General features: G+C 33.6%; 1 long non-coding RNA gene across 1 annotated transcript; it reads right to left on the bottom strand.

Moving 5' to 3' along the window:
- Positions 1 to 2,010: 2,010 nt before the first annotated feature.
- LOC107850025 lies at positions 2,011 to 5,868 on the bottom strand. Its single transcript, XR_001668410.2, has 4 exons — positions 3,928 to 5,868; positions 2,926 to 3,843; positions 2,386 to 2,838; positions 2,011 to 2,302 (listed from the first exon to the last, which is right to left on the bottom strand). It is a non-coding gene; the product is annotated as an uncharacterized LOC107850025 (long non-coding RNA).
- Positions 5,869 to 8,551: the final 2,683 nt, after the last annotated feature.

The raw sequence follows: 8,551 nt of genomic DNA, 5'->3' as shown, positions 1-8,551 counted from the left end.
AATGAGCACTCATCGGTACTAGTTCATGTTTTATTATTCTATTCAGATTATCATCATATTGAGCATTTATTAGTTTGAACCATGCTAAACTTCTTATCAGTACTAGATCATGTTAAATGAATAAGGATACCAGTGTCATTCAGTTGGGAGTTATACTTAACACTAAGAGCACTCAGGGATGGCAGCTCCCCCGTTATTTTAGGCAGAGTTATTAGTAGCAGTCCATAAGTTCCAGAACAACATAGCCATCGTAGGTTATGAGGGTTCACCCATTGGTTTAGGCTTGACTTCCTCTCAGGGGTCGCCCATCAGTTTAGGCTTGACACCCTGTCCTTCGGGACAACAGATTAGTGGATCCACACAGTAAGTGTTGGTACCCATGGAAAGTTACCGATACCCTTTCAACTTGGGTTACAGGTTGGTCTCCGACTAGCTCAAATTGGGGCATGTCGATTAAATATTAGTTCCCACTGACTCAGTTCAGTATTCAGACTACATCAGCTCAGGTTTGCATGACCAAGTATTCTGTTATTCAGTGATTCAGTTTTATAAATTATTTTAGTACATGTTTTACTTGGTCCTACATTTGTTTTAGGCCAAACCCATCAGCAAACCCTTTAAGTACGTACGATCTTTCACTTAGGCACCTCAAGTGAATGGGTTACATTTTAAACACCTAAAGTAGCCTAAAAGTGGGTCACTTTGGCACCTTTTGCCTTGTTGGAAAAACGCGTGCAGAACACTCTGCAAAGGCACGTGAAAGCCTATTTTTTTGCTGATATGGCATATAAATGACCCCCAATGGTAATATACCCATATTTCATCTTCTTCTTCATTCCCAAATCAAATTTTAACCCTAATTTATCACTCTTCTTGGAATTTTTTTTATAAAAAACTTGTCTCTTCTTCTTCTCTCTTCTTCAACTTCTTCTTAAATTTTTCAAAAGTTTGAACTTTTTCTTATTTTATTCGAATTGAATTGGACAATGTTGAGCTCGTCGTCCATGGTTTTTTGCGAAAAATATTATTGCTATTGTAAATGTGGTAATGAAGCATTACTAAAAACTTCTTGTACTCAACAAAATCCCCATCATAGATTTCTTACGTTTAAAAATTCAAAGGTAATATTCTTTACTTCTTAACTTAATAAGTCGATTAATCATTAATTTTGTAATTATTTTTGTTATTAATTTTTTAGAAATTTATCGGGTGAGATGACTTTGATTGATATGAAGAACGACACTCTTCACAAGAAAATAGGATAATTTGGGGTTTGCTGAAGAAAGTTAACTCCTTAGAATATAAAGAAAATCAAGCTAGAAGATATAATATTGTTGGTGTCGTTGCTAATTGTTTGTTGTTGTGGGGAATATGGACATTGAAGCCAAATTGCTGAAGTTTACCTTGAAGTTTTGATGGCCTTGAGGTTATGATTGCCTTCAAGTGTTGAAGTTGCAAAATGACTTAAATTCCTTCTTGTTTTCATGAAGTTTAGGTGTATGTTTGTAGTTAGTATTAAGCCTTGTTAGGTTTCGTTTGTTAATGTAATGTTGATCTTGTAAGAATATTACATTTTGAAGAAATGAAATATTTATTTTGATTATAAATACTGTTAATGTTTTTATTCTATATAATGACAATGTTGGTCTTGTAAAATAAAGTATCCAAATAGAAAAGCAATAACACCAACAATGTTTTCCTATATGCTCCATATTGAGTTGGTATCAACACCGAAAACAACTAACTATACGTTCCTATTGAGGTGAAAACAACACCACCAACAACTTCATCTATACACTCTATATTGAGCTGAACGCAACAGCAACAACTTCATCAATACGCTCCAAATTAAGCTCAAAGAAACACTAACAAGTTCATAAATATGTTCCATATTGAGCTCAAAGAAACACCAACAAGAAGTTAATAAATATGCTCCATATTGAGCTTCAGTTAACACTAATTAATAATCCAACAAACATGCTCCATATTGGAGCTCACAGTTTGCATGATACTACTTAAAGAACCTGAATTTTCAGGTTTCAAAAACTAAAGAACCAGAATTTTTACTTCAAAAACTAAATTGATCGTTTGGTACTGCACATTACACAATAGAATCACAATACACCATCAGACTAAAATGCTTCTTCTTTTTGTTGGTCATATACTGCAATTGATTAGTGGTGACAGCATATTTATTTTATCATTTCAAGCCTCTAGGCCTATAACCAACATTAACCCCTGTAGAACTTGCATCCTTGTAAGATGTACCACTTTGTAGGATCCTTTGACTTGATGTCCCAGGCTATTTGTTGAACAAAAATGAAGGATCAATAAACATTATATATATGCCCTTTATTTTTAAAGAAATAATATAAGTTAACTTACATTCAGTATTTGGGTTCCCCTTGCACTAGTGTAGATCCCAAATCCAGCATTCTTTAACCTTTTTGATCCACCTTAATCAACATCCTTTGTGGTTCCAACTCTTCCCCTCTTCTGCCCAATGGTTGCTCTACTTCTAGGAGGTAATTGACTCTTGATTCCTTTTCTAACAGGAATTCTTATATCACCACAAAAGGTAGATTTTGTAGCTTCTTTCAAGCTTCTAACTCTGCTTGTATCACCATAAATTGTAGTTGAAGAAGCAGGTTGACTTGAGCTACATGATGCTGATTTCTTTGAGGTTGAAGGTCCAGGTTGACTTGAGCTACATGATGCTGATTTTTTTGAGGTTAAAGGTGAAGGTTGGCTTGAGCATTAAGGCTGGCAGCTTCCTTGTAAACTTTGACCAGTAAACTGAAATCCTTGGCTATGTGTTTGTGCATTGGGATCAGGAATCTATAAAATCATAGAACACCAGTTAATAAGTTATAAAATCAACATAAAAAATAAACTTCTAAAATCAAATAAAAGTGACTGTTTTACCTTGCAAAATCTTCTATTATAGCCTTGTTGATTCCACTTGGAGCATGTTATTGTCCCACCTTTTTTTGGAAATCTTTCCAGATTTCTTTACCGGTTCCCCTTTGCCTCTCTTTCTATTTTTTGCAGGTCTGCCAGGCATTTTTTTTAGGTTCAGGGGGCTCAATTTTTGGATTATTTGTCTCAAGCCACATTTTTATATTAAAGATTGGTTGAATAAAGTGATTATAAGCCTTCATGAAGATTTCCTTCTTATACCAATGTTCAACATAAGGTTCAGGATCTTTTTCAACATAACACAAAGCACAAATGGTATGTTGGCGAGGAATGCCTCTCAACTGCCAAGTTCTACAACTACATAACCTATTAGTCAAGTTCATAATATGCCTATACTCCCCTTCTCCAACCTCAAATCCAATATCAACATTCCAAAGCAGCTTGCAAGCCCTAGCCCTATCATTATTCTTCTCCAATATAAGTCTAGCCATAGGTGCAATATCATATATCCAAGTATTGGCAAACTTAATCATATCCACAGTTCTAGTCATGATTTTTCTCCTAATTTCCTCCAACATAGTAATGATAGATTTATGTCTAGGGACTAAGATCCATGAATTAAAGGTCTCACATATGTTATTCTCAATAGCATCACACTTACAATGCTCTTTAAAGAATGCTCTAACCCATGATGCCCTAGGATAATGCAGCAAATCACCAATGATATCATTACCTTGCCTACCAATTTGGTTCATGTAATCAAGTTCTTCTTTGAACTTTACTTCAAAACTTGCCTTTGACATTTCCAAAACTATTTTTTCTCTCTTCTCCCTTCCACTCTTGACTCCAGTTAGCCCAGATGTGTCTAGCACATCTTCTAATTTCAGTATTCGGTAATAACTCAAGAACAATAGCATGAAAAACCTACATACAAAAAAAACAGTTAAAGTACTTGACAAAGAAATTCTATTTTTTAATTAATTGCCAGTTAAAAATACCAAATATTACCTTTTGCATATCAGCCATCACAGTAAGACCTGCTCCAGTACCCAACTGCAGATCCTCTTTCAAGTAGTTGACAAAAAAACTCCAACTATGCTTGGTTTCCTTGTAAACAACAGCCCAGGAAATAGGAAATATTTGATTGTTTCCATTCTTTCCAACTGCAACTAGAAGTTCACCCTTACAAGCACCCTTTAAGAAACATCCATCAAACCCTATAATTCTTCTACATCCTTCCATCCACCCTTTTTTTGATGCATCAAGAAACACATAGAAATACACAAATAGATTTTTACCTGGGATAGTTTCACTGTCCATTCTCATCCAAACAGAACTACCAGGATTTGTTTGTTTGATCATCTCAGCATAATCATATAATCTTGCAAATTCCAAGTTTCGTTCCCCCATGGCCTACCTTAAGATCTGTAACTTTTCCCTGTAATAGATTGTTTTACCCACATATAATCCTAATTTTTTCTGCATAATTTCTGTATTTCCTAAATTTTCAAAGACGGTCGTTTACTTATTTCATCCCTAAATCTATCAGCATCAAACTTAGTTGTACACATCTTATTCTTGTTTGATGTTGTACACTTATGCACTATATTATAATTCTTAATCAAAAAATTACCAGAGTCTCTGTCAAGTGCACCATAACACAACCAGTTGAATTTTTTCTTGAATTTGCACTTAGCCCTCATTCTATGAGCTTCATTAGGTTTTAAGACAATCTAAACTCTATTTTCCACTGTATACCTCCCCAAAGCTTTTCTAAATTCCTTAGGACCATTAAAAATTGTATCAAGTTCAAAAACAATAACACCACAATCATCATCAAATCTGATTTTATTACTTCTTCTTCTTCTTCTTGGAAAATCAACACCAACAACAGCATCCTCATCTAACAAATCAGTGCTATCAACACTACCACGATCTGAACTATTAATATACTCTTTATCACCTCCTAATCTACCCACATATATATTGTTCTTATTCCTGCCAATAAAAACCTTTATCAATACTAGCTTCACCTACTGGTATTTTTTCTCTTGATTTGGATTTTTTTTCTTCTATTTTCAGCTCTAAAGGCTCTCAACTCTTCATCAATATCTGAATCATCCTCATCAGGGATATTATCACCAATCAAATCTGATTCACTACTGGGAAGATCTATTTCATCACCATTCAGATCTTTATTAAGACATATATTTTCATTCTCATCACTGCTTATATCAACTTTATCATTAGACTGTGGCCCTACTAAAAGAGGCACAACATTTTCCACAACATCAACATCTTCATCAATGTCATGAAACACATACACATCAAGCTCATCACCATCTTTTAACTCCTTTACAAACTCTAGCAATTGACCATCAAAAGTGATTTGAACTAAACCCCCACCATCTATAAGTTGATAATAGAACCCCTTAACTTTTGAGTACACAAGATCTTTGGTGTAGGAAAGAAATTCAACAAGATTGAAATGGTGTTTATCAATGGCAATAGCAAAGATATCTAACTCACCTTTATAACTAAGATTAGGGTCGGATACAATGTTCCCCCATGACGAAAACAGGTCAAAATATAGTTGTTCATTTTTGTAACAAATCCCTAAAGATTCGGCATAAAAGAAAATACCCAAAATATCCTTAAATTTAAAAATACCAAAATAACCCTATATTATCAGTGAAATCTCCAAAATAAACCCTAAATTTATGAAATTCTCAAAAAGCCGACAAAAAAACCCTACTTTGTAACTGAAATCACAAAAAAAACCTCTAAAAACATTCATTCAATCCATCACTATAATTTCAAGTGGGAAACAGTCCAAATAGCAAGAAAAAATATTAACTTAAAAGAAAAAATTTAGTTCAACCTTCAATTTCTTCAACTATAAACTAGATTTCTTCAAATTCGTCACTGAAAAATGAATCAATACTTTCATGCAAGCATTGTACCTGCAAAATACACCATAAATAGTTACAAATCCTAACATTAAAAGAAGAATTGAAGAAAAAATGGAAAAAATCAACAAGACGTACAAAGGGGAAAGGAATAGGGTTTCAATCAGATTTGGAAATGGAAAATTGATTTGGGGATTTTCTGATTTTTTTCCCCCTTTTAGTGGATGTGGATGACGTCGAAAGGATCTGGTACATGGCATGTTTTAATTGGCGTGTAAAATCCACGTGTACGGATTGAAATACACGCGCCTGAGTTTTGTTTTAATTAGGTAAAAAGATGCCAAAATGACCCACTTTTAGGCTACTTAGGTGTTTAAAACGTAACCCGTTTACTTGAGATGCCTAAGTGAAAGATCATGCATAGTTAAGGGGTCAGCCGATGGGTTTGGCATTTGTTTTATATATTTATGCATTCATGTTCAGTAGTTATGTGTAATTCAGTTAGTTCCATCTCACATACCATTACATTCTAAGTACTGACCGCGTACTCTCTTTTGTGCTATATTGATTTCACAATATAGGTTCGGACACTCAGCTCCCCGATCATCCTTAGTCAGTTCAATGCCACTCAATAGTAGTTGTGGTAAGTCCTCATCCATCGAGGACAAGTCATTTACAGTTATTTTCAGTACGTTCTTTACTTTAGTCAGTCGGAGTTAGTTGAGGGTTTATCCCATCAACTCCTCATGTTTTTGAGGTTTTCAGATAGTCAGACTTGTTTTCAATTGTATTAGCATTTTGTACATGTTAGATATTATTTCAGTATTACATTTAACAGAAATTCTCATCAGTTTAGCTTCCACATATGATGTTTTATTATTACTTTATGTAGTGCTCACAGAAGATACCAGATCATTGGTTAGCTTAGGGTCACTTATGGCCTTAAGAATTGTGTTATGACTAGGGGGTAGTCTTGGGTCGTGACAGCATGATATTAATGATGATTACCATAAATATTTAGGTATTTTATTTTGTACATAATATATTTCTTGCAAAATATCATTTTATAATATTTGAATATGTTGTTATAGAGAGGTAATTTTATACCACTATAGTAAATGTCATTATTTTTATATGTAGAATGTTGTTATATAGAAATAAAATATAACATAAAAATTAGTTCGGGAGAAAATTAGATTGCTATAGTGAAATTTTGTTATATCGAGACGACGCTATAGGAAGGTCTAACCTATATTATAGAGAAAATATGTGTAAACCTAATTAATTTAGAGAAGACAACTAAGGTAAACAATATTAAATAAGCTAAACAATGTTAAATAGTTCAAATAAATTCTAATCCCAAAAAAGTGACTCCTAAAGCGAAATGACGAACTTGCGCGAACAAAAAAAGTAAAATTAAACTAAGGGTTTTAATGTCTCTGATAAAAAAAAGTTGTGTACTATTAAGATTTCCATAAGTTAATGACTTTGTAATTGATTATGATTCCCAAATATTATGAGTTTAATACATTATTCAAGATGTTTCTTGATTTTATATTTTATAAATTATATTTTTCTCTTAATAGACTCATAAACTATTATTGTAAATATCAATATTCCACTATACATCTAATCAACTTCCAGGTTCAGACAGTAAAAACGTTCGAATAGTGAGATTGAGAATTACTTGGACCTGAAATCCTGTTGTCGAGAGTGGTCTTAGACCACTAAAAGCGTTGAAAGAGTACCTGCAGTAATTTGTTAAAATTGTCATTCTTAAAATAAAGAAAAAACAACATCCTTCCATCTAAGCCATTTGTAAATTGGATTGATAGCAGAATGAGGAGAGGCAAAAACATAAAGATATGTGGCAGCATGACACACATCAATGTCAGTGTTGGATTTTTCTAAAGCAGGATAGAGGATAGTGCACTTGTCGTTCTGGTTCTTTGGAAGCTCTAAAGCTAAAATCTTACGAGTTGCCTTCTAAGAGGTAAACTAGGTTTCATAATCATTATTTATACTTCTTCATAAGTTTATAAATAAACCATGTTATTATACACGAGAAACCAATTATTAAGAAGAAGAAAGATCATAGTTGGGCATTGCCATGGTATTAGTCGTACCAATATGTTTTATCATGAGTGGGGTGGATTTATCCACCCTTGAATTGAGACAGTAGTCTCCACTGCACTCAAGAATTTAGAGGGTCTTTGTTTGAAGAGTATGGTAGTTATAAATAAAGGTGTTCTCCTACTTTCTCAATCTTTTTGTTCTTTGAAGTCCTTGGTTTTGATTAGCTGTCAAATTGCTTTTGATATCACCTCCTATGTCACGATCCAAGTCTATCGTATGTGGAACCCACATTACTCACCTGGTGGAATAACCATCTACCTTAAAATATCAAGTTAAAATCAACACTCAAAAGAAATAATAGAACCAGTCCATCAATAAGACATCAAGTCTAAAGAAACAAAAGTAAGTACAACTTAAGGCGCAACATTACAAAATTATTCCTAGGAATTGAAATTCCTACTAACCAAAACTACTAAATACTATCTAGAAGGGGATGTAACCCAAAACTAGAATGAAAAATATAAGTCCAGAAAAGACTTTGTCATCCAAGAAGGATTCATCATACCCTGAAACAGGCTACTCAATCTTGAATCTAAAGTGAATTGATGGAATTACAAATGAGGTCTCGTAGGAGTTTATGGAATATG

The sequence above is a fragment of the Capsicum annuum genome, chromosome 12, assembly GCF_002878395.1.
Source record: "Capsicum annuum cultivar UCD-10X-F1 chromosome 12, UCD10Xv1.1, whole genome shotgun sequence".
In the NCBI taxonomy this organism is placed as follows: domain Eukaryota; kingdom Viridiplantae; phylum Streptophyta; class Magnoliopsida; order Solanales; family Solanaceae; genus Capsicum; species Capsicum annuum.
This window is presented reverse-complemented; position numbering and strand designations above follow the sequence as displayed.